General features: G+C 46.4%; 1 long non-coding RNA gene across 1 annotated transcript in view; it reads left to right on the top strand.

The window, feature by feature from the left end:
• Positions 1-20716, top strand: part of LOC135573812 (uncharacterized) — a 56118-nt gene that overhangs the window by 17208 nt on the left and 18194 nt on the right. The window contains exon 2 of the long non-coding RNA XR_010464952.1: positions 7441-7538. This is a non-coding gene — a long non-coding RNA (uncharacterized LOC135573812). The remainder of the gene's footprint in view (positions 1-7440; positions 7539-20716) is intronic.

Here is a 20716-nt window from a genome sequence, read left to right as displayed (position 1 = left end):
GACGGCGCGATACCATCCGAGTAGGGGCAGTGTGGGAAGTGTTGGATGAGAGCGAGAGGGAAAAGGATACAAGGTAGTGGTCGGAGACTTGGAGGGGAGTTGCAATGAGGTTAGTGGAGGAACAGCATCTAGTAAAGATGAGGTCGAGCGTATTGCCTGCCTTGTGAGTAGGGGGGAAGGTGAGAGGGTGAGGTCAAAAGAGGAGAGGAGTGGAAAGAAGGAGGCAGAGAGGAATGAGTCAAAGGTAGACGTGGGGAGGTTAAAGTCGCCCAGAACTGTGAGAGGTGAGCCGTCCTCAGGAAAGGAGCTTATCAAGGCATCAAGCTCATTGATGAACTCTCCGAGGGAACCTGGAGGGCGATAAATGATAAGGATGTTAAGCTTGAAAGGGCTGGTAACTGTGACAGCATGGAATTCAAAGGAGGCGATAGACAGATGGGTAAGGGGAGAAAGAGAGAATGACCACTTGGGAGAGATGAGGATCCCGGTGCCACCACCCCGCTGACCAGAAGCTCTCGGGGTGTGCGAGAGCACGTGGGCGGACGAAGAGAGAGCAGTAGGAGTAGCGGTGTTGTCTGTGGTGATCCATGTTTCCGTCAGAGCCAAGAAGTCGAGGGACTGGAGGGAGACATAGGCTGAGATGAACTCTGCCTTGTTGGCCGCAGATCGGCAGTTCCAGAGGCTACCGGAGACCTGGAACTCCACGTGGGTCGTGCGCGCTGGGACCACCAGATTAGGGTGGCTGCGGCCATGCGGTGTGGAGCGTTTGTATGGTCTGTGCAGAGAGGAGAGAACAGGGATAGACAGACACATAGTTGACAGGCTAGAGAAGAGGCTACGCTAATGCAGAGGAGATTGGAATGACAAGTGGACTACACGTCTCGAATGTTCAGAAAGTTAAGCTTACGTAGCAAGAATCTAATTGACTAAAATGATTAAAATGATAGAGTACTGCTGGGGTAGGCTAGCTGCGTTGTTGACACTACCCTAATCAAGTCGTACCGTTGAGTGTGAAGTTCTACAATGCTGCTTATCGGGAGCTAGCTGGCTAGCTAGCAGTGTTGGTTACGTTACGTTGCGTTAGGAGAACGACAATAGCTGGCTAGCTAACCTAGAAAATCGCTCTAGACTACACAATTATCTTTGAAACAAAGACGGCTATGTAGCTAGCTATGTAGCTAGCTACGATCAAACAAATCACACCGTTGGGACTGTAATGAAATGAAGTGAAAAAGTGATACTACCTGTGGAGCGACGCGGAATGCGACCGGAATGCGAAAGTTCTATTCAGTAGACGTTGGCTGGCTATTGGCTAGCTAGGAGTGTCTCCTACGTTAAGGACGACAAAATAGCTGGCTAGCTAACCTCGGTGAATTAAGACATGAATGTAATATTTACTGTAGTGTTTACTGTAGTGTTTACTGTAGTGTTTTTACAGACATGAATGTAGTATGTACTGTAATATTTACTGTAGTGTTTACTGTAGTATTTACTGTAGTGTTTACTGTAGTGTTTTTAGAGACATGAATGTAGTATTTATTGTGGTGTTTTTACATAAATGACTATAGTATTTACTGTACTATTTACTGTAGTATTTATTGTGGTGTTTTTACAGACATGACTATAGTATTTACTGTACTATTTACTGTAGTATTTATTGTGGTGTTTTTACAGACATGACTATAGAATTTACTGTAGTATTTACTGTAGTGTTTTTACAGACATGACTATAGTATTTACTGTAGTATTTACTGTAGTGTTTTACAGACATGACTATAGTATTTACTGTAGTGTTTTTACAGACATGACTAGTATTTACTGTAGTATTTACTGTAGTGTTTCTACAGACATGACTAGTATGTACTGTAGTGTTTTTACAGACATGACTATAGTATTTACTGTAGTATTTACTGTACTGTTTTACAGACATGACTATAGTATTTACTGTAGTATTTACTGTAGTGTTTTTACAGACATGACTAGTATGTACTGTAGTGTTTTTACAGACATAACTATAGTATTTACTATAGTGTTTATACAGGCATGACTAGTATGTACTGTAGTGTTTTTACAGACATGACTATAGTATTTACTGTAAAGTAGGTAAGAAACATTCTAATCAGTACATGATCAAGGGATACTACAGTGTGTTGTATAGTTGTTAGAATTAATATGAATAAATGAAAAAAACAATATCCCCATTTTAAATAGAATTGTAACTAAGTAAACTTATACTCTGTTTTATTATATCTGATTAACAATATGAGTTCATAAGAAGGGATTGTGAGACACGGACAAGGAGTAATTAAAGTTCATGAACACCATTCCAACTAGGCAGAAACTAATGGGTTGGAGACTGTGTAAACAGATAAGGTCGTTAGCCTATGGTTGAACCTACGGAACTGAGCTCTGGGGTGTTTTAGATAAGACAGTGAGTGCATTCCTAGGTTTTCTGTTAATTAGAACTGTCAGCTCAGTGGTGATTGACAATGTTGAGGGGGCAAAAGTTACCTGGGAGTGTGTTAGTAAGTTAGAATGAACTTTTCACCTCACTTTGTCCCGGTCGAGAGGAGGGGATTCTGTTAAGCAATGAAATGACGTCATGTTATTGTATATAAACTGTTGCTCGTGGTGAAGTGGCAGCACGCTCCGAGAATACATTCTGTTACCTATTATTAAAAAGACTGGTCTGCGTCTATTTTATGCAAACAAAGAATCTTACAAATTCTCATAAAATAGATTAAGGGTTTTCAATTAATGAAAACACATTGGCATAATTAAATTACAGTAACAATAGTATTCTACAGTATACTACAGTGTGTTGTATAGTATACTATAGTTTGTAGTATTTTTATGTTGGGAGGTGGGAGTTTTGGGAGAGAAGGTTGGGTTTGAGGGAGAGAGAGGAGGACGGGGAGAGAGAGGACGAGGGAGAGAGAGGAGGAACAGAGAGAGAGGAGGACGGGGGAGAGGGAGAGAGAGGAGGAACAGAGAGAGAGGAGGACGGGGGAGAGGGGAGAGGGAGGGAGAGGAGGAACAGAGAGAGAGGATGGGGAGAGGGGGAGAGGGAGGAAGAGAGAGGAGGAGGGGGAGAGGGGAGGGAGAGAGAGGAGGAACAGAGAGAGAGGAGGACGGGGGAGAGGGAGAGAGAGGAGGAACAGAGAGAGAGGAGGACGGGGGAGAGGGGAGAGGGAGAGAGAGGAGGAACAGAGAGAGAGGAGAGAGGGAGAGGGAGGGAGAGGAGGAACAGAGAGAGAGGAGGATGGGGGAGAGGGGAGAGGGAGGGAGAGGAGGAACAGAGAGAGAGGAGGACGGGGAGAGAGAGGGACGAGGGAGAGAGAGGAGGAACAGAGAGAGAGGAGGACGGGGAGAGGGAGAGAGAGGAGGAGAGGGGGGGGGGAGAGAGGAGGATGGGGGACAGAGAGGAGGACGAGGGGAGAGAGAGGAGGAACAGAGAGAGAGGAGGACGGGGGACAGAGAGGAGGACGGGGAGAGAGAGAGGAGGAACAGAGAGAGAGGAGGACGGGGGAGAGAGAGGAGGACGGGGGAGAGAGAGGAGGAACAGAGAGAGAGGAGGACGGGGGAGAGAGAGGAGGAGGAGGGGGGAGAGGAGAGGGGAGAGAGAGGAGGAACAGAGAGAGAGGAGGAACAGAGAGAGAGGAGGAACAGAGAGAGAGGAGGACGGGGGAGAGAGAGGAGGAACAGAGAGAGAGGAGGACGGGGAGAGAGGGAGAGGAGGAACAGAGAGAGAGGAGGACGGGGGAGAGGGGAGAGGGAGGGAGAGGAGGAACAGAGAGAGAGGAGGACGGGGGGAGAGGGAGAGAGAGGAGGAACAGAGAGAGAGGAGGAGAGGGGGAGGGAGGGAGGGAGGAACAGAGAGGAGGAACAGAGATAGAGGAGGAGGAACGGGGGAGGACGGGGGAGAGGGAGAGGACGGGGAGATAGAGAAGGACGGGGGAGAGAGGGAGAGAGAGGAGGAAACAGAGAAAGAGGAGGACGGGGGGACAGAGAGGGGAGGACGGGGGAGAGAGAGGAGGAACAGAGAGAGAGGAGGACGGAGGAGGAGAGAGGAGGAATAAATGTTGGCTGTATAATTTCTCTAGCGAGCATAATTGGAATTGTCAACAATGTTTTTCAAGCTAGTTCCTCTTTATTTTATTTAACTAGACAGTTAAGAACAAATTCTTATTTTCAATGACGGCCTGGGAACAGTGGGTTAACTTCCTTGTTCAGGGGCAGAACGACCGATTTCTACCTTGTCAGCTCGGGGGTTTGAACTTGCAACCTTCCGGTTACTAGTCCAACGCTCTAACCACTAGTCTACCTGCCCCCCCTACACTCTAACCACTAGGCTACCTGCCGCCTCTACACTCTAACCACTAGACTACCTGCCGCCTCTACACTCTAACCACTAGGCTACCTGCCGCCTCTACACTCTAACCACTAGACTACCTGCCGCCTCTACACTCTAACCACTAGGCTACCCTGCCGCCTCCACACTCTAACCACTAGGCTACCTGCCGCCTCTACACTCTAACCACTAGACTACCTGCCGCCTCTACACTCTAACCATTAGGCTACCTGCCACCTCTACACTCTAACCACTAGGCTACCCTGCCGCCTCCACACTCTAACCATTAGGCTACCTGCCGCCTCTACACTCTAACCACTAGGCTACCTGCCGCCTCTACACTCTAACCACTAGGCTACCTGCTGCCTCTACACTCTAACCACTAGTCTACCCTGCCACCTCGTTACTGAAATGGTTGTTCCAGGTTAGATGATTGAGCTAGTCTGAGTATTATATTTTCTCTACCCTGGCAGACATTTTGAATGCAGGTGGTTAACAATTCCTCTTGTTGGATATAGTAATTCTAGCTGGATTGCAACACAACACTTCACAAGCCAGCAAAAGTTTGACTCCCAGGCCAGGTGTGGCCGGTAAACCAGGAGTTTCCTAACACCGCTGTGGTCCTCCAATAAAAACCTTATAATATTTATATTATCATAAATAATACAATTTCAAAGGCTAATAAGGCTGGTGGAACTGTTCATTGAGGGTTCTACGTAGACCCATTTACAGGGGGTTCTATGAAGAACCCTTCATTGAGGGTTCCAGGTAGAACCCTCTGCACCAAAAATGGTTCCTCTATGGGGACAAACCGAAGAACCCTGTGTAGTTCTACTGACCAACCCCGTATGGTTCTACTGACCAACCCTGTATGGTTCTACTAACCGACCCTGTATGGTTCTACTGACCAACCCTGTATGGTTCTAATGACCAACCCTGTATGGTTCTACTGACCAACCCTGTATGGTTCTACTGACCAACCCTGTATGGTTCTACTAACCAACCCTGTATGGTTCTACTAACCAACCATGTATGGTTCTACTGACCAACCCTCTATGGTTCTACTGACCAACCCCGTATGGTTCTACTGACCAACCCTGTATGGTTCTACTGACCAACCCCGTATGGTTCTACTGACCAACCCCGTATGGTTCTACTAACCAACCCTGTATGGTTCTACTGACCAACCCTGTATGGTTCTACTGACCGACCCTGTATGGTTCTACTGACCAACCCTGTATGGTTCTACTGACCAACCCTGTATGGTTCTACTGACCAACCCCGTATGGTTCTACTGACCGACCCCGTATGGTTCTACTGACCGACCCTGTATGGTTCTACTGACCAACCCTGTATGGTTCTACTGACCAACCCTGTATGGTTCTACTGACCAACCCTGTATGGTTCTACTGACCAACCCTGTATGGTTCTACTGACCAACCCTGTATGGTTCTACTGGCCAACCCTGTATGGTTCTACTGACCAACCCTCTATGGTTCTACTGACCAACCCTCTATGGTTCTACTGACCAACCCTGTATGGTTCTACTTAGCACCTTTTTTTCTAAGAGTGTACATGCATTGAAAAACATGGGTTTATATTTGACTGAATGAAGAATCAGCATTGTGTGTTTCTATTCCTCCTCTTCCTCTTCTCCTCCTCTCTTTCTCGTCCACCTCTCCTCTTCCTCCTCATCCTGTTCTCGTCCACCTCTCCTCTTCCTCCTCATCCCGTTCTCGTCCACTAACCTCTTCCTCCTCCTCCTCATCCCGTTCTCGTCCACCCACCTCTTCCTCCTCCTCCTCCTCTCTTTCTCGTCCACCCACCTCTTCCTCCTCATCCCGTTCTCGTCCACCCACCTCTTCCTCCTCCTCCTCTTCTCTTTCTCGTCCACCCACCTCTTCCTCCTCCTCCTCATCCCGTTCTCGTCCACCCACCTCTCCTCTTCCTCTTCTCATTTCTAAGGACGTGGGATTGTGTTATTTGTTCTGAGGAATATTACAGTGGTCCTGGGCCCCCAGGGGTGCACGTTTTGGTTTTTGCCCCAGAACTAAACAGCTGATTCAAATAACCAACTCATCGTCAAGCCTTTAATTATTTGAGACTGTAATATAACTTGGTTCTAGGTAATACTGCTGTTGTTCTGAGACAGACGGTAATATAACAGGGTTCTAGGTAATACTGCTGTTGTTCTGAGACAGACGGTAATATAACAGGGTTCTAGGTAATACTGCTGTTGTTCTGAGACAGATGATAATATAACAGGGTTCTAGGTAATACTGCTGTTGTTCTGAGACAGACGGTAATATAACAGGGTTCTAGGTAATACTGCTGTTGTTCTGAGACAGATGATAATATAACAGGGTTCTAGGTAATACTGCTGTTGTTCTGAGACAGATGGTAATATAACAGGGTTCTAGGTAATACTGCTGTTGTTCTGAGACAGATGGTAATATAACAGGGTTCTAGGTAATACTGCTGTTGTTCTGAGACAGTAATATAACAGGGTTCTAGGTAATACTGCTGTTGTTCTGAGACAGTAATATAACAGGGTTCTAGGTAATACTGCTGTTGTTTTGAGACCGACGATAATATGACAGGGTTCTAGGTAATACCGCTGTTGTTCTGACAGACAGTAATATAACTGGGTTCTAGGTAATACTGGTGTTGTTTTGAGACCGACGATAATATAACAGGGTTCTAGGTAATACCACTGTTGTTCTGAGACAGACAGTAATATAACTGGGTTCTAGGTAATACTGCTGTTGTTCTGAGAGACAGTAATATAACAGGGTTCTAGGTAATACCACTGTTGTTCTGAGACAGACAGTAATATATAACTGGGTTCTAGGTAATTCTGCTGTTGAACTTTATTCATTCACTCACTGTGCCCTGTTTTCTCTCTCTCTGTCTCTCTCTTTGTCTCTCTTTGTCTCTCTCTCCCTCTCTCTGTCTCTCTCTCTCTCTGTCTCTCTCTCTCTCTCTCTCTCTCTCTCTCTGTCTCTCTCTCTCTCTCTCTCTCTCTCTCTCTCTCTCTCTGTCTCTCTCTCTCTCTGTCTCTCTCTCTCTCTCTCTCTCTCTCTCTCTAGTTAACGGGAATCCGACCAGTCATCTGTCCACTCCTTGCTCGGGGAAATCTCCCAGCCCCTCCCCTTCCAGCCCTGCTACAGACTTCAGACCTAGCAGGGTAAGACCACATACACAATCTGTCCTGCTACACCCTGTCCTGCTACAGACCTCAGACCTAGCAGGGTAAGACCACATACACAATCTGTCCTGCTACACCCTGTCCTGCTACAGACCTCAGACCTAGCAGGGTAAGACCACATACACAATCTGTCCTGCTACACCCTGTCCTGCTACAGACCTCAGACCTAGCAGGGTAAGACCACATACACAATCTGTCCTGCTACACCCGGTCCTGCTACAGACCTCAGACCTAGCAGGGTAAGACCACATACACACCCTGTCCTGCTACACCCTGTCCTGCTACAGACCTCAGACCTAGCAGGGTAAGACCACATACACAATCTGTCCTGCTACACCCGGTCCTGCTACAGACCTCAGACCTAGCAGGGTAAGACCACATACACAATCTGTCCTGCTACATCCTGTCCTGCTACAGACCTCAGACCTAGCAGGGTAAGACCACATACACAATCTGTCCTGCTACACCATGTCCTGCTACAGACCTCAGACCTAGCAGGGTAAGACCACATACACAATCTGTCCTGCTACACCCTGTCCTGCTACAGACCTCAGACCTAGCAGGGTAAGACCACATACACAATCTGTCCTGCTACACCCTGTCCTGCTACACCCTGTCCTGCTACACCCTGTCCTGCTACACCCTGTCCTGCTATACCCTGCCCTGCTACACCCTGCCCTGCTACATCCTGTCCTGCTACATCCTGTCCTGCTACACCCTGTCCTGCTACAGACCTCAGACCTAGCAGGGTAAGACCACATACACAATCTGTCCTGCTACACCCTGTCCTGCTACACCCTGTCCTGCTACAGACCTCAGACCTAGCAGGGTAAGACCACATACACAATCTGTCCTGCTACACCCTGTCCTGCTACAGACCTCAGACCTAGCAGGGTAAGACCACATACACAATCTGTCCTGCTACACCCTGTCCTGCTACAGACCTCAGACCTAGCAGGGTAAGACCACATACACAATCTGTCCTGCTACACCCTGTCCTGCTACAGACCTCAGACCTAGCAGGGTAAGACCACATACACAATCTGTCCTGCTACACCCTGTCCTGCTACAGACCTCCTAGCAGACCTGTCCTGCTAGCAGGGACCTAAGACCACATACACAATCTGTCCTGCTACACCCTGTCCTGCTACAGACCTCAGACCTAGCAGGGTAAGACCACATACACAATCTGTCCTGCTACACCCTTTCCTGCTACAGACCTCAGACCTAGCAGGGTAAGACCACATACACAATCTGTCCTGCTACACCCTGTCCTGCTACACCCTGTCCTGCTACAGACCTCAGACCTAGCAGGGTAAGACCACATACACAATCTGTCCTGCTACACCCTGTCCTGCTACACCCTGTCCTGCTACACCCAGTCCTGCTACACCCTGTCCTGCTACACCCTGTCCTGCTACACCCTGTCCTGCTACAGACCTTAGACCTAGCAGGTTAAGACCACATACACAATCTGTCCTGCTACACCCTGTCCTGCTACAGACCTCAGACCTAGCAGGGTAAGACCACATACACAATCTGTCCTGCTACACCCTGTCCTGCTACACCCTGTCCTGCTACAGACCTCAGACCTAGCAGGGTAAGACCACATACACAATCTGTCCTGCTACACCCTGTCCTGCTACACCCTGTCCTGCTACAGACCTCAGACCTAGCAGGGTAAGACCACATACACAATCTGTCCTGCTACACCCGGTCCTGCTACAGACCTCAGACCTAGCAGGGTAAGACCACATACACACCCTGTCCTGCTACACCCTGTCCTGCTACAGACCTCAGACCTAGCAGGGTAAGACCACATACACAATCTGTCCTGCTACACCCGGTCCTGCTACAGACCTCAGACCTAGCAGGGTAAGACCACATACACAATCTGTCCTGCTACATCCTGTCCTGCTACAGACCTCAGACCTAGCAGGGTAAGACCACATACACAATCTGTCCTGCTACACCATGTCCTGCTACAGACCTCAGACCTAGCAGGGTAAGACCACATACACAATCTGTCCTGCTACACCCTGTCCTGCTACAGACCTCAGACCTAGCAGGGTAAGACCACATACACAATCTGTCCTGCTACACCCTGTCCTGCTACACCCTGTCCTGCTACACCCTGTCCTGCTACACCCTGTCCTGCTATACCCTGCCCTGCTACACCCTGCCCTGCTACATCCTGTCCTGCTACATCCTGTCCTGCTACACCCTGTCCTGCTACAGACCTCAGACCTAGCAGGGTAAGACCACATACACAATCTGTCCTGCTACACCCTGTCCTGCTACACCCTGTCCTGCTACAGACCTCAGACCTAGCAGGGTAAGACCACATACACAATCTGTCCTGCTACACCCTGTCCTGCTACAGACCTCAGACCTAGCAGGGTAAGACCACATACACAATCTGTCCTGCTACACCCTGTCCTGCTACAGACCTCAGACCTAGCAGGGTAAGACCACATACACAATCTGTCCTGCTACACCCTGTCCTGCTACAGACCTCAGACCTAGCAGGGTAAGACCACATACACAATCTGTCCTGCTACACCCTGTCCTGCTACAGACCTCAGACCTAGCAGGGTAAGACCACATACACAATCTGTCCTGCTACATCCTGTCCTGCTACAGACCTCAGACCTAGCAGGGTAAGACCACATACACAATCTGTCCTGCTACACCCTGTCCTGCTACAGACCTCAGACCTAGCAGGGTAAGACCACATACACAATCTGTCCTGCTACACCCTTTCCTGCTACAGACCTCAGACCTAGCAGGGTAAGACCACATACACAATCTGTCCTGCTACACCCTGTCCTGCTACACCCTGTCCTGCTACAGACCTCAGACCTAGCAGGGTAAGACCACATACACAATCTGTCCTGCTACACCCTGTCCTGCTACACCCTGTCCTGCTACACCCAGTCCTGCTACACCCTGTCCTGCTACACCCTGTCCTGCTACACCCTGTCCTGCTACAGACCTTAGACCTAGCAGGTTAAGACCACATACACAATCTTGTACAGCTAATCTTGGGGACACACAATTCAGTCCCATTCAAAATCCTATTTTCCCTAAACCCTAACCCTAAAACTAACCCTATCCCTTACTCATAGCCTAACCCTAACCTTAACCTTAAACCTAAGCCTAGCTCCTATCCCTAGCTCCTAACCCTAGCTCCTAAGCCTAGCTCCTAACCCTAAACCTAACCCTAGCTCCTAACCCTAGCTCCTAACCCTAGCTCCTAACCCTAGCTCCTAAGCCTAGCTCCTAACCCTAAACCTAACCCTAGCTCCTAACCCTAAACCTAACCCTAGCTCCTAACCCTAAACCTAACCCTAGCTCCTAACCCTAGCTCCTAAGCCTAGCTCCTAAGCCTAGCTCCTAACCCTAAACCTAACCCCAAACCTAACCCTAGCTCCTAACCCTAGTTTCTAACCCTATTTCCTAACCCTAAACCTATGCCTAGCTCCTAACCCTAGCTCCTAAGCCTAGCTCCTAACCCTAAACCTAACCCTAGCTCCTAACCCTATACCTAACCCTAGCTCCTAACCCTAAACCTAACCCTAGCTCCTAACCCTAGTTCCTAACCCTAGTTCCTAACCCTAAACCTAAGCCTAGCTCCTAACCCTAGCTCCTAACCCTAGCTCCTAACCCTAAACCGACACACATACCCTTACGCTCTATAACACACTCCCTCTATGTTCCCAGGAGAAGAACAAGTCCCAGTCTACAACCTAGAGTCACAAACTACAAATCCCACAATCCTTAGAGTCTCAGAAGGTTTTCCGACCCTTGGCCTGTCACGCTGCTGCTTCGGGAATTCTGGAAATACCTGATCTCATGTTAAAATTCCAATGATGTAGTTCCTGGAATCCTGTTGATATTTTTTTCCTTGGAATTTTCCTTTCTGTGGTGATAACGTGTCTGTATTCTGGAGAATCTTCTGCCTTTTCTATTCTCGTAGTCATTGGTTGTGTCTCAAATGATATCCTAGTCACTACACAGTGCACTACTATTGTCCACTCATCACCTATAGATACACATTTAAAAAATATATATATATATATATTGCTGTATATCCAGATAGTGGTGAAAGGTAGTGCACTATGTAGGGAATAAGGGGTCATGTGATATGTAGCCATGGATACGGTGCAGGGTATGTTGACTGAAGCTGAAGCTAGACACCAGGGTTGGAGGTAATAACAACTTAAAGGCAGTACACTTAAAGGCAGTACACTTAAAGGCAGTACACTTAAAGGCAGTACACTTTAAAGGCAGTACACTTAAAGGCAGTACACTTAAAGGCAGTACACTTTAAAGGCAGTACACTTTAAAGGCAGTACACTTAAAGGCAGTACACTTTAAAGGCAGTACACTTTAAAGGCAGTACGCTTAAAGGCAGTACACTTTAAAGGCAGTACACTTAAAGGCAGTACACTTAAAGGCAGTACACTTAAAGGCAGTCAATTTAAAGGCAGTACACTTAAAGGCTGTACACTTTAAAGGCAGTGCACTTTAAAGGCAGTACACTTTAAAGGCAGTACACTTTAAAGGCAGTACACTTTTGAACTAAATAGCTTCTACTCCGTCAGTTCATTGAGAAGTCATTGAAAATATATGCACTTTTAAAAAACAATGTTAAATTGTCTTTGAAGTTTACTTCCTGAATTGACATGATTTAATTGGAATTGACCCCCAGCCCTGCTAGACTCTAATACTGTACTGGGATATACTAGGAGCATGCAACTCAAGTGGAAGATGTTTGAGTCCCAAAATAGCCCCTATTGCCTAGATGACCCACCTCCCAAAATAGCCCCTATTGCCTAGATGACTGAGTCCCAAAATAGCCCCTATTCCCTAGATGACCCACCTCCCAAAATAGCCCCTATTCCCTAGATGATTGAGTCCCAAAATAGCCCCTATTCCCTAGATGACCCACCTCCCAAAATAGCCCCTATTCCCTAGATGACTGAGTCCCAAAATAACCCCCTCTAGCTCTGACCATGACTGTGTGTGTGTGTGTGTGTGTGTGTGTGTGTGTGTGTGTGTGTGTGTGTGTGTGTGTGTGTGTGTGTGTGTGTGTGTGTGTGTGTGTAATGTGCAGAGATTGATTGATTTGGTCTGGTTTTAGTTTCGTGCTCGTATTGATCCAGGCAGGATTAATCGATCGTGGAACCTGGCCCTCAGGCCTACTAAACAATGAGTTGATTATTGATTAGGATGACTCTCGTCTCACCTGTCCTCTCCAGTATAGTAACACTGCCAGTAACAGGATTAATCGATCGTGGAACCTGGCCCTCAGGCCTACTAAACAATGAGTTGATTATTGATTAGGATGACTCTCGTCTCACCTGTCCTCTCCAGTATAGTAACACTGTCAGTAACAGTGTATTATACAGTCAAAGGCCATCTGCTCTATAAGGTCGTGCCGGGGTCTTCTTAACTGGGCTATGAGAACGGGGAAGTCCGTCTGTGAACGGGGAAGTCCGTCTGTGAACGGGGAAGTCCGTCTGTGAACAGGGAAGTCCGTCTGTGAATGGGGGAGGACGAAGCACAGACGCCGGAGCATGTCTGCCACTCTTTCAGAGCGGGTGAAGCACACCTCCGTTTCACACCAGAGCAGCTCTTCCACCAAAGATTGCTTTGCTGCCACACCCACAATGGAAGGCAGTATATTATTTTCCATCCGCTCTCTCCTGTATACTGTAGCCTCTGTAACTCATAGCGTCACTCCAGCAGACTGATGGTCATATTGAGGTTTATTATTGAGTTGAACTATGTAGAGTTCAGTACGTTCCTGGGTAGGGACTAGAGTGTGTGCTGTATTTTAAGTAGGTCTCTCTCTCTCTGTCTGGTTTGATTTCCTGTGAATGCTGAGGGAGAGAACAGTACCCACACACACATTTACATTGTAGTCATTTAGTAGTATACTGCCATGTCCACTGGTAGTACAGCTATCTCCTCTGCTGAAGAAAAACAACGAAAAACACAACGAAGGCTGGTCACCAGCCAAAACAAAATGACCAGCTGGTGACCGGCCTTCGTTGTGGTTTAGCTGGTGACCGGCCTTCGTTGTGGTTTAGCTGGTGGCCGGCCTTCGTTGTGGTTTAGCTGGTGACCGGCCTTCGTTGTGGTTTAGCTGGTGACCGGCCTTCGTTGTGGTTTAGCTGGTGAACGCCCTTCGTTGTGGTTTAGCTGGTGAACGACCTTCGTTGTGGTTTAGCTGGTGACCAGCCTTCGTTGTGGTTTAGCTGGTGACCAGCCTTCGTTGTGGTTTAGCTGGTGACCAGCCTTCGTTGTGGTTTAGCTGGTGACCGGCCTTCGTTGTGGTTTAGCTGGTGACCGGCCTTCGTTGTGGTTTAGCTGGTGACCAGCCTTCGTTGTGGTTTAGCTGGTGACCAGCCTTCGTTGTGTTTTAGCTGGTGAACGACCTTCGTTGTGGTTTAGCTGGTGACCGGCCTTCGTTGTGGTTTAGCTGGTGAACGACCTTCGTTGTGGTTTAGCTGGTGACCGGCCTTCGTTGTGGTTTAGCTGGTGAACGACCTTCGTTGTGATTTAGCTGGTGACCAGCCTTCGTTGTGGTTTAGCTGGTGACCGGCCTTCGTTGTGGTTTAGCTGGTGAACGACCTTCGTTGTGGTTTAGCTGGTGACCGGCCTTCGTTGTGATTTAGCTGGTGAACATTTACATTACATTTAAGTCATTTAGCAGACGCTCTTATCCAGAGCGACTTACAAATTGGTGCTTTCACCTTATGACGACCTTCATTGTGTTTTGGACACTGGAGACCCTGCTAAGTCACATTATGCTGGCTTGCAAAGTGAAGTGTAATTCTTATTGGACTCCAACCTGTGTGGGGATCTCCAACAATTAGAATCTGTAATCAGAATGTCAGCCAGGGTTTAAGTGATGCAAGATTTAAGAAATGAGAATATCTAAACCAATTACACGGGAACAACCATTTCAGTAACAAAAGATTGGATTAGTTTTGAAAAATGTATGATATTTATCTTTGTTTAGCATAAGATTCATTCATTGATTAATACATGGACAATGAGTACACGCATAAACATAGATATTGAAACAAACAATTGTACAAATCTAACTGTAATAGAGCAGGCTGGGAAATGTTAAATGATGGACGTGGTTTTGCAGATCAGCTTGACCAGCATACACAAAAAAGAGAAGAAATAGTTATTGAGGGGTTGTTTGCCAGGGTTGAGGGGGATTGGTGGATTAAGCTTTTAATGGCTGCAGGGTTAGTTGATTTCACAAGGTGTAATGAATTCAAACCACAGTATAGTAGCTGATACACAGCCAATACAGTAGGTGGCGACATCGGCACATATATTTGTTAGCGGCCCACCATAATACAGAAGAAGAAGGAGGAGGAGGGTGAGGGCATATGAGGAAGGGTTTGTTACTGCTGTAGTGGTTGTGAAGAACCATCCTGTAGTGGTTGTGAAGAACCATCCTGTCCATCATGTTTTTCTTAAATGCCATGTAATGTACTGTAATTTTTACGGTACATTACAGGCTACTGGTTGCAGTGAAAATACGGTAAACAACAAGTTACTGTATTTTGTTTTACAGCTGAATTAAGGTGTTATTGCTGTAAAAGGACAGTATGCTGCTGAATGTTGATTGCTTCAGATTTATGATTTAAACTCGCAACCTCTTGGTTGACAATGACCTGAATGTTCTGCTACGTCACCGGGTCTCTGGACATGATAGATGATGAGATCGGCCACAGATTCAACGCCAGAAGTACATTCCTGCACTTTTCTAAAAGTCGCCCAGAATCGAGTAAACAAATGGTTTTATTATCTGACAATGCCCATGTTAATATAGCAGGGACACTTGATGTGAAGTGTGCTAAATTCTTTGGGGATTTGAACTTGACAGCTTTTGGACGGAAGTTCATTAATGCAAATGTAATGGAAAATGAGATCAGACTCTTCATGAAAGCCCATGAGCTCATGTTACGCAACATTTCTATAGGATATGCAATTGCGGGAGAAAACAGAGTGATGGCCTCTATTAAAAAGAGGAGGATCCCATCAGCTTTTTTTAGGCTTACAATATTTATTTCTCAACTTTTCTTATGTTAAGTACATTGCTTATATTTACAACAGGAGTATAGCCTACCTGGCTGGTATGAAAATGAACCACGGGGAAAAGCATCCTCCATGCCCTATTTAAGTGCAGAGATGGCATGTATTTTCCCCTGCCCCTGTTTAGAGACAGATGGGTGCATGATAATGGTACATTCTACATCAAAATACATTTCACACATATATTATTTAGTTTTAGTTGATTTAGTTTATATTTATTTATGTAAAGACCAGATTACATCTTGCAATTAACTAATTGGCAACCAGCTGTCATCAAGTTATTGAAAAATTCCCACTGACTTAATAGCCAGTATCTGCTAGTAACTCACAGGCAACTAACTACCAGTAACTTACTGGAAGCTTAACAGGCAACTAACTGTCAGTAACTTACTGGAAGCTTAACAGGCAACTAACTGTCAGTAACTTACTGGAAGCTTAACAGGCAACTAACTGTCAATAACTTACTGGAAGCTTAACAGGCAACTAACTGTCAGTAACTTACTGGAAGCTTAACAGGCAACTAACTGTCAGTAACTTACTGGAAGCTTAACAGGCAACTAACTGTCAGTAACTTACTGGAAGCTTAACAGGCAACTAACTGCCAGTAACTTACTGGAAGCTTAACAGGCAACTAACTGTCAGTAACTTACTGGAAGCTTAACAGGCAACTAACTGCCAGTAACTTACTGGAAGCTTAACAGGCAACTAACTGCCAGTAATGTACTGGAAGCTTAACAGGCAACCTACTGTCAGTAACTTACTGGAAGCTTAACAGGCAACTAACTGTCAGTAACTTACTGGAAGCTTAACAGGCAACTAACTGTCAGTAAGTTACTGGAAGCTTAACAGGCAACTAACTGTCAGTAACTTACTGGAAGCTTAACAGGCAACTAACTGCCAGTAATGTACTGGAAGCTTAACAGACAACTAACTGCCAGTTCCTGCAACACCATCAGGTCAGTGAGCATGACAGCGATCAGCTATAGTAAGTTACTGAAGATTTCATAGTAACTACTTGCAGCAAACTGACCTATTGCCATTAAGTTATTGAAAAATTCACAGTAACCTGTTAATAATGCACGATTGTAGAAATGGGAGTGGATAAATGAGCTGCTCAGCCATCAACATAACGAATTGGTAACACCTCAAATTGGTTCACAACACTTCCACTATCGGTTGGCACCAATACAAAATATTTTAGACCATGCCTCCAAATATGCTAATGTACACATTACCCCCTCATTTAAAACTGCAGTGAAAGTAATGTAAACAACAACAAGTCATTTTACAACAATAACACTTTAATTCCACTGCAACTCAGTAGCTGGTAACTTACTGTCAAATTACAGATACATTTTAAGCACATCTGAATTAGCCTATCAATAGAACTGTAGAACCTTTCATTGGTTCTACATGGAACCCGAGGGTTCTTCATGAGAGGGTTCTACATGGAACTGAAATGTGTTCCCCTACAGGGGCAAATCAAAGGGTTCTACATGGAACCAGGGGGTTCTTCATGAGAGGGTTCTACATGGAACCAGGGGGTTCTTCATGAGAGGGTTCTACATGGAACCAGGGGGTTCTTCATGAGAGGGTTATAAATGAGACTAAAAAGGTTCCCCTACATGGACAAACAACAGAATGTCTATTATTTCAAAAATGTTAAATCTTTGTCATACCCACAGATCCATTGGCGTAGAAGGAAATTCAGGTCGCTGGGAACCGAGAGGTTGTGAGTTCAAAGTCCCAGCGAGGTTTACTCCCTCTCAAATAATCAGCATGTTGCTGGTCTGCAAAACCACGCCCGTCCTTATCATATTTCCCAGCATGCTCTAGTCCAGTTATATTTTTAGAAGATGTTGCAATATCTGTGTTTTTGCATTCATCAACTAACTAATTAATCAATTAACTAATTAATCAATTAACTAATTCCTCAATTAACTAATTCCTCAATTAACTCAATTAACTAATTCCTCAATTAACTAATTCCTCAATTAACTAATTCCTCAATTAACTAATTAATCAATTCATGTATCTTATGGTACACAAAGATAAATCACTGTTTCTACAATCTGTTAGTTGTACTTATCGCACCTGTTGCTGAAATGGTTTATCTAGTCTCGTTCATTCATGGTTCTAACCCGGCTGTCATTCTGACTGCAGATTACACTAATTCACTCTGGCTAGATTTCCAATGGGAATTAAATGTAACTCTGCAAGCCTGCTGAATGAGACTTGATACTGGTTTTATTTTAGCTTATGCTGGTCACCAGTGTTCAAAGCACAGCGAAGGCTGGTATGCCAGCATAACCAGCTAGACCATGCTGGTCGGCCAGCTTGACCAGCATGGATCAGCAGAGGCCAGCTTGACCAGCATGGATCAGCAGAGGCCAGCTTGACCAGCATGGATCAGCAGAGGCCAGCTTGACCAGCATGGATCAGCAGAGGCCAGCTTGACCAGCATGGATCAGCAGAGGCCAGCTTGACCAGCTTGGATCAGCAGAGGCCAGCTTGACCAGCATGGATCAGCAGAGGCCAGCTTGACCAGCATGGATCAGCAGAGGCCAGCTAGACCAGCATGGATCAGCAGAGGCCAGCTAGACCAGCATGGATCAGCAGAGACCAGCATGGATCAGCAGAGGCCAGCTAGACCAGCATGGATCAGCAGAGGCCAGCTTGACCAGCATGGATCAGCAGAGGCCAGCTTGACCAGCATGGATCAGCAGAGGCCAGCTTGACCAGCATGGATCAGCAGAGGCCAGCTTGACCAGCTTGGATCAGCAGAGGCCAGCTTGACCAGCATGGATCAGCAGAGACCAGCATGGATCAGCAGAGGCCAGCTAGACCAGCATGGATCAGCAGAGGCCAGCTTGACCAGCATGGATCAGCAGAGACCAGCTAGACCAGCATGGATCAGCAGAGGCCAGCTTGACCAGCATGAATCAGCAGAGGCCAGCTAGACCAGCATGGATCAGCAGAGGCCAGCTAGACCAGCATGGATCAGCAGAGGCCAGCTAGACCAGCATGGATCAGCAGAGGCCAGCTTGACCAGCTTGGATCAGCAGAGGCCAGCTAGACCAGCATGGATCAGCAGAGACCAGCATGGATCAGCAGAGGCCAGCTAGACCAGCATGGATCAGCAGAGGCCAGCTTGACCAGCATGGATCAGCAGAGGCCAGCTAGACCAGCATGGATCAGCAGAGGCCAGCTTGACCAGCATGGATCAGCAGAGGCCAGCTTGACCAGCTTGGATCAGCAGAGGCCAGCTAGACCAGCATGGATCAGCAGAGACCAGCATGGATCAGCAGAGGCCAGTTAGACCAGCATGGATCAGCAGAGGCCAGCTAGACCAGCATGGATCAGCAGAGGCCAGCTTGACATTTATGCTGGACTGTGTTGTTTTGTTTTTCAGCAGGCTCAATAGAATACAGTAAAATCAATGAACTGTATGACCTAGTAAAATCCCTGGCTGCTCACAGCAGGTTCTCATTCAGATGAATGACTTTTCACTTATAGACACAGTGTTTTATACAGCCTAGCCTAGTACAACTTCCAGCATCTGTTTTACTGTGACCACTGAGGCTCTACCTGCTTTAAGTTACAGTTTTACTGTGAACACTGAGGCTCTACCTGCTTTAAGTTACAGTTTTACTGTGAACACTGAGGCTCTACCTGCTTTAAGTTACAGTTTTACTGTGAACACTGAGGCTCTACCTGCCTTAAGTTACAGTTTTACTGTGAACACTGAGGCTCTACCTGCTTTAAGTTACAGTTTTACTGTGAACACTGAGGCTGTACCTGCTTTAAGTTACAGTTTTACTGTGAACACTGAGGCTGTACCTGCTTTAAGTTACAGTTTTACTGTGAACACTGAGGCTGTACCTGCTTTAAGTTACAGTTTTAACAGTGGCTAACTAGTCTACTGTGTCTATTTGATCATAAGGTAGACCTACCAGAGAGGCCTACCATCAAAAACAATGGAGAAAATGCATCCCATAACATTTTAACATGGAAACAGCTGTTCTATCATTCAGACTACAGTATCAGCCGATATGGGGTGTTCAAAAAACATACAGGACACGAACCTGTTAATCCACTCGTCCTTCAGACAAGGAGGTGACTGTGTTGTTAATCCACTCGTCCTTCAGACAAGGAGGTGACTGAACATCTTGTTGTTAATCCACTCGTCCTCCAGACAAGGAGGTGACTGTGTTGTTAATCCACTCGTCCTCCAGACAAGGAGGTGACTGTGTTGTTAATCCACTCGTCCTTCAGACAAGGAGGTGACTGTGTTGTTAATCCACTTGTCCTTCAGACAAGGAGGTGACTGAACATCTTGTTGTTAATCCACTTGTCCTTCAGACAAGGAGGTGACTGTGTTGTTTATCCACTCGTCCTTCAGACTGAACATCTTGTTGTGTTGTATGATACAAGAAACCACTTAACAAAATAAAATGCATTATTATTCCCACACCATTATTACAGAGAATCAGACACATTATGCTCCCCTCTGCTTATTGGCTACTGAGTTTATTCACGCCTGTCTCAAAATACAACACTGCCCCTTTAAGACAAAAACAAACTCTTTACCTGACTCACTTTTCAAAGGTTTCTAGAAATGTACATATTTTGTTCTCTTGTAGGAAGCAACCACTCCTCCACTGCTGACTACAGATGATCTGTAACTGGGCTAATAACTCACTAACCTAGCGAAGGATGTGAACAGAATGTACACACGTCGCTACATGCAGCTCTGATCTCAAAACAAACACATCTACTCACGACCCCTCATGCTGTAAACACAGTCCAGTTCACCTACAAGGAGGTGATGTTTTAAACACAGTCCAGTTCACCAAGGAGGTCATGCTGTAAACCACAGTCCAGTTCATCTACTCACGACTCCTCATGCTGTAAACACAGTCCAGTTCAGACTCAGGAGGTCATGCTGTCAACACAGTCCAGTTCACCTGCTCAGACAAGGAGGTGACTCATGCTGTAAACACAGTCCAGTTCACCTACTCAGGACTCCT

This window comes from Oncorhynchus nerka, linkage group LG10, assembly GCF_034236695.1.
Source record: "Oncorhynchus nerka isolate Pitt River linkage group LG10, Oner_Uvic_2.0, whole genome shotgun sequence".
Classification (NCBI taxonomy): Eukaryota; Metazoa; Chordata; class Actinopteri; order Salmoniformes; family Salmonidae; genus Oncorhynchus; species Oncorhynchus nerka.
The sequence above is the reverse complement of the archived record's forward strand: the minus strand, read 5'-3'. Positions and strand labels throughout refer to the sequence as shown.